Raw genomic sequence first — 25,599 nt, 5'->3', positions numbered from 1 at the left:
TGCCTTTTATTTAAGGAGTAAGGGACAACTTTATTAGAAATTATATTTTTTCTTTGGGGGTTTCTACAATATAGATATAGGTTCTATGAAAAACTTTACTTAAAGTTGGTTGGTTTTTTTTTTTCTTATAATATGCATTCTTTTTCTTACAAAAAGTGATTTGGGGAGAATTTTTGATACTTCTGTTTTCATAACCAGTGACCACACAGGCAAATTGTCTCATTCCAAAACATACACTAAGCATTTTGGAAGAAAAATAGTGCAGTAACAAATTTGGATCTTGATTTTTTAGCTTTTTAATTGTTCATTCAACAGTTTAGCACCAACTTGAGTTGGTTATCTTCTCTAATAGTTCTGTCTCTGGTTAGTGAGAATAATAATAATAATAACAATACAGAATCTGGTTGCTTTTTCACAGAATATAGACATGAAATTTATGCTATGATCGTACCAAAGATCTACCAAAGAGTTAGATTATATTATAGCTTCCTCTGTTTGGCATTTTTTTGGGTTTTAAAAACATATTTATGGGTAAAAACAAAGCAGACTCAGTGACATTTGAGGTGGGATTCAGTAATATTGCACTGTACATGTCTTGTACTAAGACTGTCTTCTTGATTTCCAAAGTGAACTGGCAGAAGCTGTCTTAATTTAAGTCACTATTAAAATAGCTGCTTTGAGACAAGATATTATGTCTAGAAGTACCCATCTTTTGAGATGCCCACTTTTAAGCAGATTAATCTTACACTGAATGTCTGACATTTTTAATAGCAGAATAGACATTTTGTGAGATGACTACACACCTACCTTTTGGGGGATTTTTTCATTACATTCCGTATGTGAAGAGGAACAATTTCTTTGCTATCTGCTGTGGTGGGTCGACCATGGTTGGATGTTTCCCCCTGCCAACAAAGCTGCTCCATCACTTCTCTCCTCATCTAGACAGGAGAGACTAAACATAGGAAAGGCTCATTGGTCGACATAAGGATGTGGAGAGATCACTCAGCAACTACTTTTGCAGGCAAATCAGATCTTATTTGGGGAAATTAATTAATTTAATTTCTTAAAAATCAAATTAGAGTAGGGTAATGAGAAAAAAAAACTACTGATGAACCTTAACAATTTCCTCAATAGGGGCCTCCACCATGTTTCCTGCATCAGGTCTCTCCTTAACATTGTTCACAAAAGTTCTGCAGATAATGCTCTGTTCTCACACTGAAACATCATAAATTTTTAAAGGAAACTTTAAGTGTCATTGCGTGATGCTATTCTTTGTTGGTGACAAGGAACTTTCAACTTATGTTTAATCAATTTTCAGATTCCCAGGTTCCAGGTGCTCTGTGAAGCTCATTTTGCAGCAGTTGTTCCAAGTATGCTACAATGCTAAAGACATTGTGTGTTGCAGTTTCCTATACAGTCATCCTACATTTTTAACTTCATATTTTCTCTTGTTATTTTTATGTATATTATCAGATTACCTGAGAAATAATGCACATCCCAATGTAGACCCAGAATCACATGGTCTAAGTTTGAAGCCATAAAAATTGCTGTCTCATTGATTCCATTAGGCACAGCAGCCATTAAGGAATGAGGATTCATCATGCCAAAATTTATTTAAATGAAAATAATTGCTAGCGATAATAAAAAAGTATCTCCTGTAAGTAACTTTGTTCACCAGCCATGTTCCTTTCTTCACACAATAAAATGGAGTGGATCAGAGCACTTGATCTTTAATAACGCTGAGCTAGATGGAGCTACCATTACAGTGTTCAATGAGATGGGAAATAGGTTCAGTATTTTGTTACTGTTATCACTTCTTTTGATCCATTATATCGCATACCTTGATTAGGTCATGTTGGCATTTTTAGCTCCACAGTCTTGTTGTTAGAGGTATGGGAATAGTGCTATGGATTGATGATCTTACATTTTAGAAGGCACTTTATGTTATCAAAACAAGAAACAGTTTATAGAGTAAGCTTCAAGTGTGGCAGAAGGAAGAAAGCTTAACATCTGAGGCTGATTACCAATGCCAAATATCCACCAATAATTTGCTGCTAAATTAGCTGTTACTATCAAGGTACTTTTCTGATTATGCTTTTAACTTGTGGGGTTTCCTCCATTCTCAGGATGGCGGCTGACTTGTGCACGATTTCTTGAAGGCAGCTCTGAGTCTCTGGCTGTGCTGTGTCTTCCTAGCCTCAGGATATTTCTTAGACTAAGAAAATCTACCATGGTAGTCAAAGACCTCAGGTTAGATCATGACTAAATTCAGGCTTCTTCCTAGGGTACATAAAATGCTATTCAGTAACCTTTCAGGATCTCAGAACCACTGCTTCCACCTAGACTGTATATTGCATATTGAAAAATTGGAAAATACCCAGCTGCACCTCTTTAACTCATATTTATCTATATTTTATGTTCATGCTGTGCAACTTAAGTCATAGAGTTAACATTTGCATTTGTAGTTCTCAGCTTCCAGTTGCATCAGATCCTAACAGTGCCAAAACTCTAGGCTGTGATTAACAGCATTAATAAGTGAAACCAGGGGTCTTTGGACAAGATGTAAGACTCTCAGAATAGAGCTTAGATATTCCAAGGGCATGGTCAGCAAAACATGATTTTTAGATTTCACATGCATGATAGTTAAAGCTAAAGCAAAGGAAATTGTCTACTAAAAATAACTCCACGGCTAATATTGCAGCTGTATTAATGCTGTGCTGCCTGACCAAAACTGATCTACTCTTTTCAAAAAGTTCCCTATGACTATTCTTATTATTATTTTGTAGGCAGGAATAGGAAAAAAATTAAATATATTCAATGAAGTGGGAATTAATATGGGGTATCTTTCCTTGTTAGTTTTATTAGATGTTAAAGGTAATATTGAAAAAACTCCAGGGGTCACCTGAAGTGGAATTTTCTGTTCCTTAATATCCTGCTGCAGGGTCCCTGGGCTCTGGCAGGAAAAGGCTTGTCACAGAAGAGATGCATTCATTAGAATTTCATATTTTATTGTCCTGAAGGAGCTAAAGACTTTTCCCTTAAAGCAAGATCCCTTCATCCTTTCATTGTTCTCAGGGCCTGGTGCTGTTTAACATCTAACAGCACTGAGAGCACCCTTGGCAAGTCTGCATGTGACACCAAGGGAGCCATGCAGTGGATTCACTGGAGGGAAGGGATGCCATCCACTGGGACCTTGACAGGAGTGATGGGTGACCCCATGGGAATCTCATGAGGGTCATCAAGGCCAGGTACAAGGTCCTGCACACGGGTCAGGGTAATCCCCAATATCACTACAGACAGGGGAATAAATGGATTAATTGCAGCCCTGTGGAGGAGGGCTTGGGGATACTGGTGAGTGATAAACTGAGCATGCACTGGCACTGCGCACTTGTGGCCCACAAACTCATCTCTGCCCTGGGCTGCATCCAAAGCAGCACGGCCAGCAGGGCAAGGGAGGTGAATCTTTTTGTGTGGTAGGCTGTATGGCAGAGAAGTTCTTCCCTTGAGTCTCGCTGCCAGTCTCTTGAGTATGAGGCCCCTGAACTTAAATCCACATTGCACATGTTTCTTTTTAAAAACTTCTCTACAATTAAAAATAATGTTGATTTACAATTAGTAACTTTACTGCTCTCATGTATATTGAATTCCCATTCTCCATCTAAAAAAGTCAATTAAGCTGTCAGTTACCACTTCTCAGACAAGATGGCATCAGTTCAATTTCTTCAGGTCTGGGGAATATGCAATAGCTGTAATTGCTGGCTACAAGTGTTTACATCAGCCAAAGAACGATTAGCCTCCTTTAATTGCTGGTAGCAACTCAGTTTCCCCACTGCAGACAATTAATACAGTCTGTTCTCACCCCACAGCAGTCTGTGACCCACTTTGAACTTTTTCATGGGTCATTAGGGGCTGTGTTTGTGAAACACAGAGATTGAAAGGAGTGAAAATGTTATTAGGGAAGGAAAAAAGGAAATACTGTACAGAGTGTTCATGCAAGGAAAAAGGTATCCCAAACTTCTGCAACCCTTGTCTCATCTTCACTAGCTAGAATTAGGATAGTCCAAATAAAAGCTTTAAAATCTCCTCTCTTGGTGTGAGTAGAGGACTTAGGACCATGTATGATGTATCAGAAATTCTTTTCTCTCAGCTCTCATTCTAACTCCACCAGTGATCATATTTGAATGAAATTCTGTTGGGTAATACATTGCTGCTTCTTTCTTTTTCTTTCTATTTTTCTTTTTTCTTCCTTTTTTTTCTTCTTTTTTCCTTTTCCTATGTTGTCTGGACTGAAATGCTTTGCAAATTGTGAAGTAATTCCATAATGATAGGGTGGCCAGTGTTGACAGAATGATGCAGAAGTAAGTTCCAGTCCCCACAATATATGTTTGACTTGTGCAAACGTACTGGAGGAGGGAGGGTGAAATCAAAGTGGCTTTATTGTTTTTTTCTTCGGCTGCTGTCAGCCACTATGCTGTGCTCTGTAACACCCCAGCATCAGCAACTTGCTAAGTGCTGCCTCTTATTTACCAGACTGTGAAGTGTTTTTGTTCAGACTATATGGATGGCATTTTTATCTGCAGTAAGGCACAAACTGATTTTTTTCATTCATGCTCCACTTTTTCTAAGAACTAGTAATATACTGTGATTATTTCTTGCTCTTTGATTAGGTTTGGGGGGCAATGGAGGTAATGGGAATATATTGTGGTGGTTTTTAATGGCAATTTCACGAATAGGTTCTAATTCATAGTCTCTTTTTGAATTAGCTTTACTTTTCTGGGACCTGTTTAAAAGTAATGGATATAAATGTAAAAAACCAATATCCATATTCTTCTAGATCTTATCCTGTCAGAGGCAGAAATCAATCTCTGCTCCTTAGCTCAAACCTTTGATAATAATACAGCATAGACATAAAAGTGGCTTGATCTCTTACTGCTTTCCTGTCTCTGTCTAGCTTTCCATCTGGAAAAATATTTAATAATTTTCAAAACAGTTAAAAGTCTCCCTTGATTCCCTTCTACAGGTGAGAGAACTTACAGATGAACTTGTCAGACTGAAGTATCCTGGTGCTGCTATCAAAAACATTCATCTGATGCAGCAAAGTGCCAAAGTCTTTTGGCTACACACAGGGAGAAGCTTTTGTATTTTTCTTGTGAGTGTATAAGGGATTATTGGCCCAGGTTTGAGAACCTGGCAGGGAGAATTTCTATATTCTGGATAAATGTCAAAATAGAAGCAAATCTCTATACAACATACTGTAGATTCCTAGTTACTGCTGCTGGCTTCTACTGAAGCTCATTTTATTTCACTATGACCTAGAAATTATTCCAACAATAATCTAATGCCTCCCCCCTGTTCCACATGTGCAGCTCAGAACTCAAAGGAAACTGTTTGTTTTCTATGACAGTAGACCATTTCCCATGCATAGGCTTTATCTAATGGTCCATGATGCATGAATCAGATTCTGAGTGGGAAAAATATCCAGTGCAAATGACTTTAAAAAGGGACATTTATATTCAGTTAGGAAATTCCTGTTGAATGCTTATGCATTGGATTTGCTGTATTGTAACTTAGTAGCAGGAATACACCCAAACTTCAGAGGAAAAACTCATGAGAGCTGTGCAGTTGTCCACGAAAAACATTATTGTGGCTGCTAGTAACAGACTACAAGCTTAATACTAATCACACTAAGTCTCCATCCTGGCCTAGAATCATCGAATCAAGGAATGTCCGGAGTTGGACGGGACCCACAAGGATCATAGAATCAACTTCTGGGTCTACTGTGTTCTTGTAACAACTTATATGGACTTGCTTTGTGAGTCAAGAGCTTAATACAAAGTGTCTTCCATTATGACGTGGTGTATATATGTGGGGCAATTATAAAGGTCTTGAATATATGATCCAAGGATGGAAATGGGTCTCAAGAAAATCAGTAACTCCCTGTTAGTCAAGCATTGGACACTGAGAGTGTTCTTAAGAGCTCGGAGGCAACAACAGAAAAAAATGCAGCAGTGAAACCAGAAAACACAACTGAGCAGTTGGACAAGGCACCTGGTGCAGTTTGGGAAAGCAACATCTTCAAGCATCAGGCAGCACGTGGATAAGTGGATGGAAGTGTCCAGAAGCTGCAACACAATATGGAGAGACAAGACTTCAAAGGATGTGGGAAATAATTTTTCCTGGAGGAGTGGACTGCCTACTCTGTCTGACTGGTTGTAGGATCCTGGGGCACCTTCTGTCCACCTGCCCACCCCAGGAACCCTCATTCTTTGAGGTCCCTTTTGACCTGCCAGCTGATCATTTGGGGCTGTGTGCAGCAGCATTATGGGACATCTGCACATGTTTTTTTTTCCCACAGATTCTGCTCTGTAAGGATCTAACTCCTCAATAGAGCATTGCTGCATTTAAATTTCATTTTCCCAGTTACTGTTAACCATGATTTGAGTCCACACAAGGGAAATAGCAGTGGTGGCAGTATGTGTATAGTGCTATTCAAAACACTACATGTACTGTATGTTTCCTTCTTTTGTTTTACCAAGAGTTGTCTTTGCCACTACGAAAGGACTTTTAAGGGCTGGTTTCTAACTTGTCTGTCTGTGCCACCAGTTCTGTAAACTTTATCCTGAATGCTGATTTGGTTAAGAGTCTGGAAAAGATCAGCACTGAAAAGAAAGACAATATGACTAAACATATTTGCACAAACTTTATCAATTTTCAGTAGGGATGCTAGAGCTGTGAAACCTCATCTCTCATTTTTTAGTTGATTTTTTGTGTTTGTGTTGTGTTGTACTTCTGTGACCATCCAGCAGCATTTAATTAAAACCAGTGTTCACACAAGAAAAAATAACTCTGATTTCCCTAAAAGGAATTCTGCGTTCTGAGACACCAGACAGTTTTGGATCACCATTTTTAAATGCAAAATAAGATTTGTAAATAAGTTATTTGTATAAATGAGATGAAGCCTTCCAGTTTGAGAAACTATTTTCATAAGAAAGTATTTTAAAAGACATTTTTCAAAAGAATACATTGTTCTAAAACTTTCATAAGATTGAAAACAGTTTGGATGGCTACAATGCAAATTATTAAGATTAATATCTGACTACTTCAGTAGCTGTGAACAGTGGGCATTTTTCCCGGTGGACAATATAGCAGATTTGGCATGTCTCTAATAAAAGGAAGTAATGAATAAATCTGAATAGCAGTTGTGGTAGAAATCTAAAGAGCAGGAAGGATAACTTTATTAATAGTTTGGGTTCACAGTTTAAAAACTTTGTAAGTTGGACTAAGGATTTGCTTTCCAATAATGTTCTATGCACTAACAGTGACCATCTCTCTTCATATTTTTTAAAAAACCCAGAAGGAAATTCAAATGTATAGAACATCTTTTTGTCAGATTCTATTACTTCGTTAGAAACAAAGACTTTACCTCCCCATGGCTCTCGTCTGGATAAAATTTGGATCAGACAGATGAGTAATCCTCATTTGTAGCAGTCTTGGCTTTGCGGTTATAAAAGCACAACCAAGTGCTGCACCATTCAAGATTAGACAAAAAAACCCCCCCAGAAATAAAAACAAACAAAAAGCAGATCTACTTGTTCTATAATGGGTCAGTTCAAAAGGGATTCTATTGTTCCACTCATGCTGGAAAACCTTTATGCAGGTGATAACACTACACAGACATTGGGTTTAATTTACAGAGTTAGTTTCTTGGTTGCTAATGAAAGGTGTATGTATAGAATGAAGATTATTTTTTGCTTTATGAAGTTGACATGACATTTGTGCCATATACAATAAGTTTTGTACCAAATTGTTTTGACTTTCTATCAACCATTCCCATGCTATGTGGCTTGTTGGCAGAGAGCTTAAGCAATGTGGTAAAACAATCATGTTCAATACCTAGGTACCAAAACCGGAGATGTGCAGTCTAAATTTCTTATGTTCAAGTATGGAAAAAGTGTGGGGCATTGTATACTCGGGTGTCTTCTACCAAGATTGTGGTTTGGCTTCTACTTTCTCCTATGGCTAGCTCAGCCTTCTGATTTTAAGATTGTATTTAAAAATAGTTTTTACTATATTTTAATTAGGTTGGTTAAAGATGTTTTTACTTTGTGCTTGAACTTTTAGGTGAGTGTTTTTTATAATAGTTTTACATTTTAGTTTCTCAGCATTTATTTTAGCTTGCATACTATTAAGAATGTTGGTTTCCAACAGCCAGGCCAAGTTTCCAGAAGTGTTCGATAGTTTCATGTGACACAATTTTTGGGTGACCTATCTGAGATACTTTGTTCTCAGAAACATTTAGGACCCTTAGCTGCTCTTGAAACCAATTATTAAGGAAAAGTGTTAGATCCAAGTTTGTCAGCTCCCTCTGGTGTCAAAGGGTTTCCTTTAATTTGTTGCTAAACAATAACCTACTCCAAATCCCGTTCCCTGACTGTCTGACAGGGATTCCAAGATCCTGATAATACTTGACTACTATGAAGTTCCCAAAGACTCAATTTTATGTCAACAGATCACCTCAGCAAATACAGAAGACTCATTGTTTGATTTGCTCCTCATCCTTTTATTTTTCCTTTCATGTGTGCACATACTCCCACCTCTGTGCATATCTTCTAGAGATCAGTAGACACTGAGCTATTAACTGTTACTTAGATTATGGAACAGACACTCACTTTTAAAATTCATTGCCAGCAGAAGTAAGGAATGTGCCAACATTGGGGACTTTTAAATCTAAATTTAGGAGCTACTTATTTCATTCACCATTTTTAAAATATTTGTTTTGGGTCTAGCCTGTGGCTTGGCAGTTGCATGTGGCATGCTTCAGTGTGAGGAAATCGAATCTCAGAAAGGCTAAAATTTACTGGATCCCCAGAATTCAGTTTGAGAACTGAACGTAAGTTCTAATTTAGGATCCCCACCTTGCTCCTTTCTTGGATTTAAGAGAGCTCATACAACCCTGGGGTCTGGGGGCAGCCCTGGAGAGTGGCTTCTGGTAGGGAAGCCACCTTTCTCTCCTGAAGCAAGAAATGCATTTCCAGAGTGTGTTAATCCTCACCCATGGTCAGTTTTCTTGACAGCACATTGAATGTGCTTTTGAATTTGCTTTTGGTTAACTTGGACTGAATATGCAAAAGAAGGGGGAGGGAGAAGAAAGGTGGAAAACTGCCTTACGGGTAATTCAGAAATAAACCTTCCTACATCAACCAACCCACCTTCTTTATTGTGAGCAGCTGCAGTATTAGGAACAGTGATATGTAAAAGGGACACTCTATGATTAAATACAAAGGCTATTTTAATAAGCTATTAGAGGACACACTACAATGATCACAAAATGACAAGGTATTTTGTGATCTATTGATGGTTTTAAGCACAGTAAAGCAGCAGTACTAAACCTTCATATATACTTAATGCTACCAATAGTGATATGTATGACATTAAAAATTCTTTAACATGCAACATGCAATGTATCTTAATATTACTTCTAACTATTGAAATTTTAATACAATTCTGAGTGACATAAGTTCTGTTCTTCTGCTACTGACTTTCCTTTTGATCTTTTTCTCTCCTAACCTTTTGGAAGTCAGTTCAATATGTTGGGTTATATGCCCTTCATGAGGTTTTGCTGAGCAGTTGGAATAAGGTGGTGTTACAGCTCTTTGAATCAGATCAGTCCCTCCCATATTTAGCTGCATGGTGAAGATATGTCAGCGATCATGGGTGGGTAGGACAATGGTGTCCATCTGTCCTGACAGAAGCTGAAATAGCTTGGGAAATAGAAGCAATTTACAGAGTTTCAAAATGATGTAATGTGTTTTATATTTTGTACAATGTACAAGGTGCAATTTTGTACGATGCTATTGTAATGTTTAGCACATGTTCTGTGACCACCCCCATTCACATCAGAGTGTATCACTGGCTAGGAAGGAAGCACATGCTTGTTTTCATTAGGCTTTGAAATGGTTTATTCCCAGAGTGCTGTCAGGTTTTGATACAATGAAAAAGTAGTAGTCAGCTCTCCTGCGTCACACAGATCTCTTAGGTGAAAACAGGACATCTGGAAGGGCAACATCTGAACAAGGAGCAGGTGCTGTTTAGCTGATGCAGCAGGATTTTGCTGGTCAATAGAGACCTTGACACACTTCCCTCCTGGGCTGTTGGGTTATGGCCTTGCTGCCGGATGCCACCACATAACGTCACTCTTGGCTCTAGCTGGAGATAAGAGTAAGAAGTCTGTCTGACAAAACCCATGAGGAACTGTGTGCATGAGGGGGAGGGGAACACATGACCAACCAGGATACATTAACAACAGCCCCAAAGAAATCCAACCCAAACCAAAAACCTTCAGCTAGGGAAGCATGATTATCACTTTCTTAAATTAATGAACTGTGAATCCGTAGTATGGAATTAATTGCTTGATATTTTTCACCAAGGACATTTTCATGTACTCCTGGAATTATTATTATTTTTTTAAAAAAAACCCCACTCTTTAATAGCTGTGGTTTTCTAAAGAGAGTCATATTGAAAATTGAATTGACAGGTCTTGATTCTCTTCCTGAAGTCATCACCCATATTCTAGAGGGAATTTCTACAGTTTGGCTAAACATTAGACATTAAATATTTAATACAGAAGAGAAGCAATTCAGAAATACTTGGAAACAGTCTTGTACCTTATAGCAATTATGATGTCCCTGAGCTACCCTTAAACAAAGAGCTTTGTTCTTTTAAAGCAATTACGAGAATTTTTTAAAAAAACAAAACCAAGAGAAAAAAGAATGCAACACAAGAGCAAACCTAATGCCAGTAAAATTTAAAAGGACACACCTTTCTACAGAAAGTTTCTGGTTTAAGCACTAGATGAGTATCTGGTTGTCTTACCTGTAAGATACATTACAAAAGGAATGGCAAGTTTTGAAGCAGTTTCCTTGAACTCTTAAAAAATATTTTTCGCTCACATATGAAATAACAAGGAAAAATAAAACTATACGTGAGCATAATTTCTTTGCTCTGAAATTGAAGACATTCAGGTTTTTTGTTTTGTAAATACAGCTAAGGTGAAATCACTGACAGATTTTAGTGCTGCAGAAAAGGATTGTGTCAGTGGAGAGAAAAAAAGGGAGAGATTAAATAGCTAAAGCTAAGTGGTCATTAAAGCTGTTGTCTGAATAGCCACCACATGAGGTTTTTCATTTGGTCAGGAATGACAGCTGAAGAACGGGTCTGGGAGTCAAGTACAGTTAAATCTCTGCTTGAATCTGTGGGTGTAAAAATTTGCAAGATCAAGACCTTAATGGTTTCTGTATTAAACAGATCTTTATTTTGCTTATATTAGGCATGTGAATCGTTGAAGTTCCAATAGGAAATTAAAATTACTCTATTTGACTTGTTGTTAGATTCAGATACATTTATCCCACCTTAATGTTTCTGAACAATTATATATATAACAATTATATATTCCAGCAACAATTCATATTCATCCAAAATGATGTGCTATTGGGGAACAAACATATCAACTCAACTTTTCTCAGGGGTGGGTAGGTTATTATTCAGGTTTACTAAATAGTCTTATCCAGTGTGTTACCATGGTATAAAAGTTACCTGTTTTTGATTGCTTTGGTTCAGGCTTGTCTGTGTAATCAAGTGAAGTTAATTATGTAGAAACATTAACTTTTGCAGCGTTGACTGTACACTTCTGAATTCCCACCTCACATGCCAATATTATCACCAGATTATTATAATTTCCTCATGTTTTCTAACCTGCTTAGCACTCCCTTTCATATATTTGAACATGAGGTAGATAAGCAATTATACAACTACACAATTAAAGTTCGATGTTAGGCATATTGACAAGGGGTATGAAGAATCATATAAAGAATAGATGAAAAAATACAGTCATGAGTGAGTAAAAACCAGTCATAAAACAAAGTGAGACCACAAAAGTAATTGAAGAAGAAACCTATCTTCTCCTTCACCATTATAATCCCTTGGTCTGTATTTTTCAGAAAGGCTCAATTGTCTAAATCTAAATTGATTAGGCTTCTCTGAGTGCAGGGAAGAAAATTTGACTAGAGCAGTGACCTTCACCTACAGCATAGACCCAACTACTTTCTGGTACTTTCTGGTGATTTAGTAAAGGGAAACTGTATTGATTTCGACATTTACAGATGTCATAATCTGTACTTACTCGCTGTAAGACCTTAACACTGCCAGTTTACCTCTAAGTGGCTACCAAAGTATGATCTGCTTAACACTACTTCGAGGAGGACAGCAGCGTTATTACTGAGCACACTGCCCTGCATCAGGACTAAGGGCTCACCTTATCATTGCAAAATAAGCTGAAGACGGATAGAACTTCAAAAATAAGAGGTCTTTCTGAGCTCCCTCTTTAGAGGACCCCTATGAAATATTACACTATTCATGCTCCAAAAAAGTGTGGTAGCTTTATTGGAAAAGCTGACTTGTGGCACAATTGCTCTTGCACTACATAAATGTGGGACTCCACAAGCTGTGTATGAAAACAAAAGGGAAACAGCCCACCCAAATTAAGAACATAGCAGCAACACAAGAGTTTTCCAAAAAGGATTTCAGGGATGTTCACAGAGAACTTTTCCCAGAAATGCTGGGTTATATATCACTGCTGTGAAGGAGCAATAGTAACTTCCAATAGCATGTTGCTGGCACAACTTTAATATATTCTGATTTTGTAATGATATCCACAGTACATTACATCTTCATTTTGAAAACCCATTATGCCCACTGGAACAGAGAGTCAGGTCAAGTGAAGGAGAAGATATTAGTGATCTTCCATTATACCTGTAAGTACACTTTGAAACAAAGCACTTGAAAACTTTTTACCACTTTCTTACAATAAAAATGAGAATGTTTCTGTTTTAAAGTTGCCAGAAAAAAATGGGGGAGAGCAAGTGCTCTCATCAGTATCAAAGCCTGGAGTGTTCACATTTGCAATATATCTCAGTGCTCATGGCAAGAAATGTACCACGGTCAGCACCCCAAGGCACTGACCTATCAAAGCCATACTTAAGTTTCTCAGGTAGAAGAGAATGGATTTCCTTGCTCCCCACTCTCTCCCTCAAGAGAGGAGGTTATGGATGGGAGAGAAGCTAGGAGGGGACACAGCTGGGACAGCTGATCCAAGCTGACTGAGAGGCTATTTCATGCTAACACAACATTCAGCAATAAAAACTCAGGGCTTTGGGGATGTAACCATTGCTTTGAGGCTGGCTGAGGATTTGCCTGCTTATGGGAGGTGATGAGTGCCTTTGCACTTGTTTCCCCTCCTCCCCCCCCCTTTTATCTTTCCTTTACTTGTTGAACTGCTTTTATCTTGTCCCGTTAGTTTCTTTGCATTTGCTGTTGCTTTTGACCAGTGAGATGACTGAACTATAGCCTAAAAAGCAGGAGGAATATTCCTGGAGAGAACAGTAACTCTCATATTTTTGTCATTCTGTAAAAGATGAAATTTGTCAGGAGCATGACATACCCTGAACTGTCAATTGCTGAAGTGAAAGAGACCTTCCAAGTGGCTGGCTGGGTAGGCTATATATCTTCCTTCCAAAAATGAGTTTTAATATACAGTTTCCCTACTGCCTCGATAGATCTCTCTTGTAAATTCAAGTTCAACTGTTCTCAAGACACATTCCATTTACATAGGCTCTGGAAACATCTCTGCAACTGGACTATCAGCACAGATTCTCAGGATGGCTTACTGCATGCCCATCATGTTTGTAGTGGTCTCATTTCCCCACAGGCCAGAAGTGGGTGCAGCAGAGTGCTTTGTTTTACACTTGTAAAACACCAACATATGTCAGGCAATGCCCAGCTCTGTATTTGCTTCACATCCTCTTTGCAGAAGACAATCACCTGTATTAAAAGCCTACCTCAAATCAGCCAGGGAAGGCAATGTTGAACAAATTACTATTAAAAATCATACGCAATGTGCTATGATTCTGTTCTGCTGGCTCATTTCCTAATCAAAGCAAATTAAATCCAAAATTTTTTAATGTAAATATACTGAACATGACATGACAATTTTGTTAGTATTTTATGGTTAAATTCTTAGCATTAGATTTGATTTCTTTATGACTTTCACATCACATTGAATCACAGTTCTGTCATTTTTTCTATAATTTTTTCTGTCTTTTTTTTTTGACCATTGAGCCTGGGGCTTCTGGTCCTGTTCCACTGCAAACTGCAGAGGCAAACCTCATTACACCACTGTTTTTCAGTAAAAAATATTTTTAACAGAGTCATTAAAAAAGCTACTTTTATGGAAAAAGCCATCAAACAGTTTATATGTTGTAAAGAAACAGAAGTATTACATGGTGTCTGCTTGTTTCATATGTAACTATCTGGCTCTTCAAAAGAAAACACACAGGCACCAAAGTTTTTATGTTCAAATTACTATGTCTTGTGAATACCAGAAATAAGATGTTTTCTAATAACCTTTTCACCATCGCATTTTGACCCAGCCATAGTGAGCTCTGATACTTTCACTATATATTAAAATCAGAAAAACCCCCTTATTTAAATTGCATTTTGTCACCAGGTCCTGATTCTGGAAAGCACATTTACTTCTATTCTGCTCCATTCCTCTCATTAGACAACTTATCCTTTATCTGTTAGTCATAGGCTTTTTGTAGATTATTTCACCAATACAAGAGTTTTCCAGATACTCTGTAACAGCCTTGTTTCCGGCATTAAGAACATAATCCTCGAAAAAATTGCTCTGCTATGGAACTGAATGGACGGATTTTGTACAGAAGGAAGAATAAATGCCTTAATAATAATAAAAAAGTAATAATTTGTTGTTCCAATGTCTGAGGAATTCTGGAAACATAAGTACTATTTTATGTTTGAAAAGTGCAAGTATAATTCAATGTGCCAGCAGAGTGTGCAGGATGTCCAAGTTCTTCAGTCACTCCTGGATATGATATGTAACAGTAAGAAAATTACAATGTCCAAACCAGAAGTGAACTTGGGTTTGAGCTTCAAATTCTAATTTGCCAGTTTTCAGCATGACTTTGGATAGAAAGCTATGTGCTGACTTACAGAACCTCGTCCTCTGTGAGAAACAGGTGGCTGATGTGCAGTTATGCCTTTTGCCATCACACCCTGCTTCTTCCAGTCATAACTAGCCCTGATCCATACATCCAACACTCCCCGCTGTAACCAGCTAGAAAAAAAAATAATCCTGTGGTGCTTTCTCTTTGCACACTTTCCGTATCAAATTTTCAATCCTACCCTGAAGCAATTCTTATCCCTTTGAGTGTCCTTCAGTGAGATTTTCTTTTCCATGTATGTGTGGAGCTTATCAGACAATGAAATGCCTTGCCTTTTTCTGTGTGATATCCAGGAATGGCCAATCAATGTTTGGCTACGAACTGTTCCAACTAGTTCATGTTCCATCATTAAGTATGAAACTTTTGCTCTTCAAATTTAATGTTCCACAATTTAACACAAAATAAACGTTGTATTTTATTAACGTAGTCTTTATGAGGACTGCCTCTGACATGGCAGCATTCTGTGGGAAAAGCTGGGTTGCTCAACACGTTGTCCCCATCCTTTCAGCTGCATGACTGAAATTGATTTTTCTACTCATGTAGAGCCCAGAAACAAGATGCGTTATTCTGGTAACATTCAGTTTCTTCTTGTGCCTGGTACTCTGTGCTTTGTGGCAAAGGCCTGTTTCTGCATTCTGAGTAGTTTGAAAACTTAAAATAAATGCTTTTACAAAAAATAGAAGTCATGACAGTCAAAAGAGTGCAAGGAAAATGGGAAGATAATTATAGTGAATGTCTGCTTGTATGAAACATATACCAACAATGTAAACATCTCCTGAATTCATACAAAAATTTGTTTTAACATTATTTTAACATTAGCATTTGAGTCCTTTGAAAGAACTTTCATTAACACCCTTTATAACCATTCATTATATAACATTTGGAACCAAACTAACCTTTGCAAATGTGCTTGTTACTGTGCTAAAATATGGAACTCAAACTGGTAAAATTTCAAGAACTTGGCAATGAGGAAAGTGAGGGGAGGTAGAATGGAAAAATTAGCTCTCCTTCAAAGCAATGGTACAACAAGAAATGCCAATGAGGACAATTGAGTTATGGAACACAGAGTTTGGAAGGACATTCATTCTCTTTTCTGACTGAGACAGTTTATACCGTTGTGTAAGTACGCACTGGTGAGGAGAACTTGGAAGTCTGTTCACCCTTTCATATATAATATCAGCTAATCTTATGTTGGGACATCTCTTAGTCTCAGTTTAATGAAATAGTTTTCCTATAATAATTGTGCCTCATGAGCATACCATCCATTTCATGCTTAACAGCTTTGGAGAATTTGAAGGATTCAGCATTTTTCACTGATCACAGGATGGAAGCATTTTCTGGGACAGCAGAAATTTTACAGAAGTATTTAATATAATCCTTAGCTATCTATTTTCAAGGCTGAAGAGACCTCATCTTACCTGGCTTAAAACTGATCGAAATCATACGTTCTTCACCAAATTGTGTATTTCTACTATTCATTATGTGCTTCCTTTTAGGTACTGTGACTGGTATTCAAGAAATGGCTACACTAGTCATAATACTAATTTTAAACCCATCATCTTTATTTAGAAACACTTCTTTCATGTGCAATACATTGCACTTATCAACACTGAATTCCACTGCCTTTTTATTTCCCAACCACTCAGTTCAACCCTGCAACTCCCTGCAGTCAGTTTTTGACTATCCTGAATAAGTTTGTAGCAATCAACAGGAAGCTGCCACTTTTCTATTCATCTTCTTGTTCACAGCATTCAGCAAAACTGAACTTCAACATAGGAAAATGCATTTGGTAATTGAACACCAAACTATTTTTGGTCAAGAGCATTTATTGTTGAATCTACAACTTATTGGAAGTCAGCCGTTTTTGGAATACAGAGATACAGTAAGCATCACAGGATATACTCAGATCCTTTCCCTTCCTGGATCTTTTGGACTATGGGAGAAGAACTGGAACAGGGTATGTCTGCTGATCGGGAAATGCACTGAGATTTCTCTTACAGACTTTGATTCTAATTTCATTTCTAATTTGGAATGGCTCCCAGTACTCTCCAAGGCCTGTCTAAATGACTACAAGGTAAGTCTTTAAAATAATAAACCAAATTAGGGATTTAATAGTCTAAGATGTTAACTTTAAAATGACAGCCGTGATTTCTCCTTAGAGGCATTGCATGGGATATTGTCTGCATTATAGTGAGAAGGGAATTGCTAAGGTAACTCCCTGCATTCCGGGAAGCAGTAATGAATACTTTGCCAATTTTGCCTTCAAACTGTGGACAAAAGGAATCTTTGATGCAGCCCCTTAACCAGGTAACAATGATATGTGTTTGTGGCTGGAATAAACTGAATATGTATCATATCTGAAGAAGGCCACAGAGATTTTAGTTCATAGTGGGATTTTTTTCTTCCTGCAGCATTCTGATTCCCGGCAAGTGTGGGGTTTTTTTCTCTTGTAGGCAAGTCTCTTCTATCCCTAAGGGATAATTTGCATGCTAAGCAACCCCAAGTCTGGTTGTGCATTCAAACCAATTTGCATGATCATGTGTGCTCTAGATAAATATGTCCTCCTGCTCTGAATGTGTTCCACAGAAAGTGAGGATAAGTGACACCTCAAAAGACCAGAATTCCCAAGTTCCCAGCTCTCAACCATGTTATGTCATCAAATTGTACACGAAGACAAGGAACTCAAGGTTTTGTATCTGACACAGTGCTGAATTTGCAAGAGAGAAGGATATTTAAATTAATGTTCTTGTTGGACATGTGTGCAGAGGCAAACAGCAGCACCGGCCCCTTTACTATGTTAGGGTTTGTCCTGTGGAGCGATTGCAAAGCAACCAGCTGGGTTGCTCTTGAATGAAGCTGGACTAGAAGGTGTGTTTTAGGAGTGAATATAACATGTTCCAGTGATTAATGATTGTTAAGTTGTTTAGAGTTAGTCTGATGTAATATGCCTGAAATACATATGGAGCAGGTCTTGGCTCTGCACAAGCTATTTCACCTCACAGATCTGCTTCTCTTATGCTGTACTACTTATTTATGTAGACATACTCCTACTGCTCAAAGGTTAAAAGGAGCTGTTATGAAACTGGTCTATTGTACTAGTCCGCTTCTGGGTTTTTGAGTAATTGTGAAGAGAACAGATAGAAGTTAGGTCTGATTTTAACACAAACAAATCAGTCTGCTTTCTCAACAGAAGAGACTACTTCTGAGTACTTAGCATAGATGTGCACTAAGCCTCCTCTTTAGAGTAGGCAAGCATACTGTAGCTACTATTCAAAATGTCAATGAGTTAAGTTTTAAATATAATGGAAGGCTAGTGAAAATAACACCTCTATTCAGTAACACTCTGCATTGTATCTCTTTCCTCTTTTTTAATTCCCCCTCTTATCATTTAATTTCTGAAATACATTCAAAATGTATTTTCCAGTTTAACCTGGAAGGAATGTGCGATATGAGTTGGTAGCTGGCTCACCCATGTGTTTCCTCTGTGGTTTGGTTGTTCATCTGTGAAATGAGAATATTACTTTATAAAGATGTCATGAAGATAAATTTAGTTAATTTATTGTGAAGCTCTCAGATGTAGAACCCCTGTCTAAATTATTCCTCTTATCTCTAGATTTGCTTTTTCTATCAATTTCCCCTCTGTGAATATTAAATAAACGCCTTTTCTGTTTCTCACAGTGCAGCTTACCTACAATTCAAATAATGTAAAACATTGTTTGGTTTTTTTGTTATTCATTTGTCAGATAACCTGGTCTGTCTTGTACTATTTCCTTCTATGTGGGCATTGTTCTAGCAAGTTTCTGTTGTCTCTGCTGTCTGCTTGAGTTTCTTTTGTGAAATGACATATCTGACACATCTGACATATTGTCCTTGACTGATCAATGAATTTGAGGACTAGAGATCATTATATAATGTGTTAAGAACTGGATTTTCAAGCTGAGGTCCTGTCTGCCTCCAAGAATTTTTTCCTGAATGCTTTATAGCCTTTAAAATATACAGGTACAGACTTTTTCTTGTCTCACTTTATATTGGGGTCATTGATCTGTTTAGAGTCTACTTTGCAGACAGCTGAATCCACAAAACTGGAAGTGCAGCAAACTGAATATATCTGGAGCTAGTTTTGCCACCAGAGAAATCACAAAGTGCTATTGTGTCTCCTGTCAGTTTGGCAGCTTTAAATCTGCATTCAGAATATTTTAGGGCTGACACCAATATGTTTGCTAGCTTGCTTCCCTTCAACAGTATGAAAGAAACTGCAGATTCTCTTTGTGGAAAACAAAAGCAAGAGAACACCATGAGCTCTTTCTGTAGGAAGATTCTGTGCGACCAACAGGAAAGTAACAAGAAAAGAACAAGGTGGAGAGAAAAGCAATCCCAAACAGATAACTTAGTACACGTATTGGAGTACCTACCCTGGTGTAGCAGGACAATGTGTCAAAAGAGGTCTGTGGAGACTGAGGGTAGAATAAAAAAAATTTCTTCCCTCTCATATGAGAAGCAGAAATAAAACCAGTACTTCCTGTATTTAATGTTTAAGACCCCTCTCCATGTTTACTAGGTAACTTAATTTTGCTTTTCACACCTATTTTTAAACACCTATTAAATCTCACTTAGTCCCTTGGCATTAACAAGGTAAGTTTGCAAATAAGCAAGACTAATAGGATGCAAAATTAAACATTGTGTTAGTTAAGCCTCATATTGTCATGTCAAGTTAAATACTCTTAGGAAGAAATTTATTTTTTATTCTCTAGAAATAAGAATTTTTTAAAAGACAAATTAGAAAAAAAATTTAAAAAGTTTTTCTTTTACAGAATCTGAAATGGAAAAGACACTTATTCAGTTGAAAATATTTCATATATTTGGAGCCATATATATTTACAGAGTTCTAAATCTATACTTATTTCATGACTTTCTGGAACATTTTATGGTTGTGTATCTGCCTTCCATGGCAGATATTTTATGACTTCAGTTGTCCTGTAGAATAAGTCACACAAGTATTTATGCAACAGTTTTCCTTGATGTGCAGTGAGAAGTACAACAGTGCATCACTCAACAGTGTATGCTTCAGCAATCTGAAGGCTCAAAGCCATAAAACAGAGAGGACCTGGTTGTTGACCCAGATTTTTAAAAAGAAAGACTATACTGTTCTTGTTGGTTTTTTTAGTGACTTCTGTCTCTTAAACATTATGTGTGAGAGCAGAGCTGTACTCCTGGGGTCACCCTGTTGCCTACTGGGGTTGTCATGTTTGTTCCAACATCCTGAAAACTGAAAGCTTCATTTTCCAGATGTACTTTCTGTCAGCCTGGGACATCTTGCAGGGCATTGGTGACTGCTGGAAGGGACTCAGTTCTTCAAGGGGTGTCCACATTCCGGGATGATAAAGTCAAGAACATACAGTGGAGAATGACAAGAGGGAGTATTTTAAACAATGACCCCCTCCTCATTGCTTTTGTCTTTTCCTATATGTCACTGGTAAAATTTGCCTTGTGTGTTTGTTTGTGCCTTCTTTATCTCCTGGTTGCCTCAATAAATATTGTTCTCCTAAACTTATATTTGCTTTGTCAACCTTCTGTTAGCCAACCTGAACCTCTTATGTGAGCTCTCAGACCAACCCTCTGTCTAACTTCTTGTATTTTTGGAAGATACTCTGTGAGGCTTTAGAGAAAAGAAACAACTCTGCATGATCCTGCCTCTTACTCTAGGCTGGGATGAACCTGTCCAGAAGCTCCTAATTTAGAGGCAGGCTGCATATTAAAGGAAGAACTCTAATTCCTAAAATAAAAGGAGTCACAAAGGAGGGAGAAAATCTTCTCCCAACTCCTTGTGTGCCTCATTTCCTGAAGAAATGTGGGCTCAGATGTGAAGGTGGGAGAGCTCTGACAACTTCTTCCAATGGCCCTGTCTCCAGATTTGGTCATCATCAATCTCAGATGTGAGTGTGCGTGACAGGCAGTTTGTGGGGGAAGAAACGGGGCGGGGGGGGGGGGGAGGGTTTGAAATAGGCTGTTGCAAAGCTGCCTCCAGATCTAACCAGACTCGGACCACATTCCAGAAGAGATCTCAAGAGCTGGAAACACTCAACACATGTTAAGCCTTTGGCAGAGGTTTTCAGCAGGATTGACTCTCCTGCTGCTGGGAAGCCAAACTGTATATTCTGATAAATATCATAAAAGATGAGCACCTGCAAACATGGCAGGGTGTATGTGTGTGTTATCCTTCATCTTCTCAAGGGAAACAAAGAGTTATGGAAGAAAAAGAATTACTTTATCAAAATTTTCCCACTACACGGCCATAATTTTAATTTGCATGACCATATAGACACCTGTTGCACTTGTGTACCTCTCTCTTCCCCATTTTAAGAGGTTCAGAAAATACTTGGTGGCTACTGGGACTGTGGAAAATCACAGTCTGAAGTAAAAAATGTCAAAATGGGTTGGAATTGAAATCATGAGATGATAATTCTCCATTTGTGATGTCAGCTACACAGAGCACATAACTTTTGTTGCATAAATTGACTAGGAAAGAACACCAGTGGCATCATACCAAAAAGGATTATGTTGAAAATATATTTATGTTCTGTAACCTGATAGGCAAACATTAAAAAATGCTAATTGCAAAGTACTATGAAAAAACTTAATTCAATTTTGTCTCGTTTTGTTTTGTTTTATTTGTTTTGTTTTGATGTTGGCAGTGTTTTATTTTACTTCAGTTAATCATGCTGTAACAACACTAAGCTTTCCTTCCAGAAGACTAGTAGACAGGGCTCTGAAATAGAATATCCTTTGTCTAGTAGAATTGAAGTTTGTTACAACTCTCATGTAATACTACTGATTCTGAAAAAGGCCATGGTAAGGGAACTCAGCTGTAATAATTGATTTTGTATATTCTAATTTGGATTGTGCTTTTCTGGCATTAAATCAGAAATTTCAAATAGATTTTTTAACTATATGAAAGCATAAAAATATTGTTGGGCTAGCCAGGAAGAAATTATATTCTCAGAGGATGCTTGCTTTCTATATAGGACAAATTTTTATATAACCTATCCTCTAGAGTGTGAAATATGACCAGTTTTCCTAAAGAGATGGAAAGGTAGAAATAAAAGAATGGAATAAAGCAAAAAATATTGCGCATTGATTACTTTGAGCTTACTTCTGTTTTCAGCCATGCTCAGACTGTAAAAGTCATAAACAGATACTTGAAAAATCCCACTGTTACATAAGAAAACAAAATAAGGAGCTCTTTCCCTCACAGTGTTTTCAAATAAAGTTTAAAAGCAATAGGGCTTTTCTGTATTGACATTATGAGTTTTGTTTTCAAAGCTGAGTCCCAAAAGAATTGTGAACCTCTCACAGTAGCTTACCTTCCAAAAAGCTTTAATTTTTTTTTTTCTCTCAGGCATATACTTTTTACTGGCAACTTCTTATGGTTTAGCAGAGACACAGTCAGGCATCTGTGAGGCTTTCTGTTTTTTTTTAGCCTAGCTTATAAAGACACAAAGAATTAACTCTGTTCCACTGCTCATACATCTGCTTTCTGGAAGAACCAGGTCTCTGAAATTCCTGCTGTTATCTCCTTCATCCCATTGTTTCCTAAGAGAAAGATGACATTTATCATAATACATTTCAGTCTTAGTAAAGGATACTTCAGATCCACAAAGATTCTGTACCAAAACAATATTACATGAAAGAGTAAAATGGGTATAATCCCTACAGCAAAGATCAACATCCACATACAAAGATTAGGATGGTGTAAAGCATTTTGTTTGTCAGTAATATATGTAGTTGTTAATATTTTCCTCTTAGGACATTGCATATTTTTTTTCAAAGTGCTTCTCCTATTTCTTCTCATTGCTTTGCATTCCTAGTTTCTCCTGTGATGGATATCAGGAAGACCAAAGAGACTTTGCATATCCCTCTGCCAGAAAAATTTAGTGATGCACACATGCAAATAGTTTTATGCAATCTTTGTTAAAGTCCTTTGTTTCAAGTTTTTTCTTTCCTAGCCCTTTTGTTTTTGGAATAAGAGCAAGCATCATCCATTAAAAAATTTCCTTGAAACCTGCTGAAGTTTTGGACAACAAAGATAATGGTTGCTTCTGCTACATTTCATGTGATTAACTGAACTCCCTCATTATTCCCTGCACAGTATGTGTAGGCATTATTCTTGATTGCCACCTAAAAACCATGTATTATGGCTGACATACAACTCAGTTTTGTATACTCACATTATTTCCTGTTGGATCAAATACATGCTGATTGCACTATGGATATTTGCCGTAGGCAAAATCTTTTTTTAGGATTGTAGCTGGGAGGATTTATCTCCTCTTTACTCGCCAGTCACTCAGTTTCACCTGTACATAAATCAGGAAGAAAATGTGTGTTAAATCAGAAATCAAGACATTTTGTCTGTGCTCAAGGAAATGTTTTCTTTTGTACAACAAAATGTTTCCTTTTGTATAACAAAAAACATATATTTCTAGAGACAGCTAATTTTCTACAACATTAAAGTCAGGGATACACAGAAGGGTAGCCTTTTAGAGAAGACATGCTGCATCAATAAAATATCTAATGCAGAGTAAACAATGCAGAAAGAATGGAGCACGTTTAATCAATCCTGATTGCGGATGACACAACAAATTCCATGTAGATAATTGGAGAAGAGATTATTTGATTATTTGTAGTCATTTGAGTTATTGCGGAGAGATAACATTTAAAGTATGCTTTCATAGGTAATTATTCTGTCTATGTTTCTTTTTCAATATACTTGAGCTCCTACTGACATCTGAATTTCTAGTATCATTATTTTTGTGGAGAGGGCTCAAGAAGTAGAATATAGAATTTATAGTAATTTTTTTTTGTGTGGTTTACAGATCAAAGAGCTTTGATAAATAGCTGAAGGTTCTTGCTGTTATTTATAGAGGTTTAAATTCTGCAGCCTAGCATTCTTATTCCCATACCCTCAAAAACTTCCACAAAGGCCAATCACCCATAGAGCTGCATCAAAATTGTTGCCTTGAACAACAGAGCTTTTACACCATGGCTGTCAGTTTAGGTATCTTCCCTTCTCTCTAGTCTGCATCAATTTCCCATCTTGCAATTCTTGTTGGTGTTTTCATTACAAGGTGATATTAATTTTTGTTAATACTTTCTGGTCTGGATGTCTGAGTAAGACTTTGTTTCAAGTCTTATAAGAAAAGTTAAATAAATAAAATATTGTCTTCAGTTTTAAGGTGTTACCTCATGTGAAAGTTTTGCTTAGGAATATAGAATATGTTCAAAAGAAATTCTGGCACTTCCTAGGTTGAACAACAGAAACACAATAGTTTATAAAAATGGTTTCAAAAAAGAACATGCTAATGTGTAAATGTTTCTGCAAATACTTCATCATCCATTTTCTTGGTCAAGTAGTTCCTGCATTCAATCTACACTTGTAAACATAGCCACTCCAGCAAATTTGCCTTTTTAAGTGCATGGAGAATCAAGAAATAAAAATCCTTTGCTCCTCATTTACTTCTACACCTTCTTTATACCAGTAATTGTTGTCCTTTAACAGGACCTTTCTTCAGTTTCCATGAGTAAGCAGTGGTGTGAAAGGCTGTCTGGTCAAAGTGGTCTCTTAATTTTAATGGAAGAAGAGTGGTTTGTTGAAGGGCAGTTTTAAAAAAACACTAAACACTTACAAGTTACTAGCTCTTCCACTGTGTGGGATCCATGTTTGTCTTTGGTGAATGTCAATGTCTTTATTTGACATCTGTAAATGCCTCTGAAAAAACCTGCTATCTTATCTAAATAGTCTGTTTTTCTCTTTTTCCCTGGCTGGCTAAAAGTTGATATGATGCACTGATCTAGGCTAAAAACTTGTAATGTTTTGTGTGTTCCTCGTTCTTAGATGGGTAATTTCCTTTAAATTCATTCAAATGTTTCTTGAGTTATCTTTTCTAAAATAATTGTCCTTCAAAGGTATCCTGTAGGCTCAGTTATGATAGAAACAGTAATGTTCAAGCTGCTGAGACTGAAAAAGGCAAACCAAGCTTAAACTTCCTCTCCAAGCTGCGTGCTGAGTTACAGCCCTCCAAGAAGCTTGCACACATTGTTATCACTCCCCATCCCAGATTTTTCAATATTGCACAGTGAAGGATTTTATTTCACTTTTGCAGAGTGTTAGAGATGAGACCAAAGACATTAAGGAATCTTACACAGCAGGTTGCTGGGCTGATGAGATTAGCTTGAGCTTTGTCATTCCAGATTTGGTTTGCACAGTTCATGGCCATACTTTATGCTCTATTGATAAAACATACGTTTGTTTGTTCTACATCATCATCATGCACTTAAATATTGAGACGTTATTGAATGCTTTCAGGTCTGCCCTCGGTGGCCCATCAAACTGGAAGTCTGATACCATAATGATTCAAAACATTAGTATATGCCTCTTAATGCAGTTTAAAATGTCTGTGGTAAAACACAGGGAAAGGGATTATATATTTAAACCCTTCTGGGCCCCTACTGGGGCACGGCTGGGCTGTGC

This window comes from Chamaea fasciata, unplaced genomic scaffold (genome assembly GCF_029207755.1).
Source record: "Chamaea fasciata isolate MVZ Bird 193981 ecotype frontalis unplaced genomic scaffold, bChaFas1.0.hap1 SCAF_1, whole genome shotgun sequence".
NCBI classification, from domain to species: Eukaryota; Metazoa; Chordata; class Aves; order Passeriformes; family Sylviidae; genus Chamaea; species Chamaea fasciata.
Note: the sequence above shows the minus strand (reverse complement) of the source record.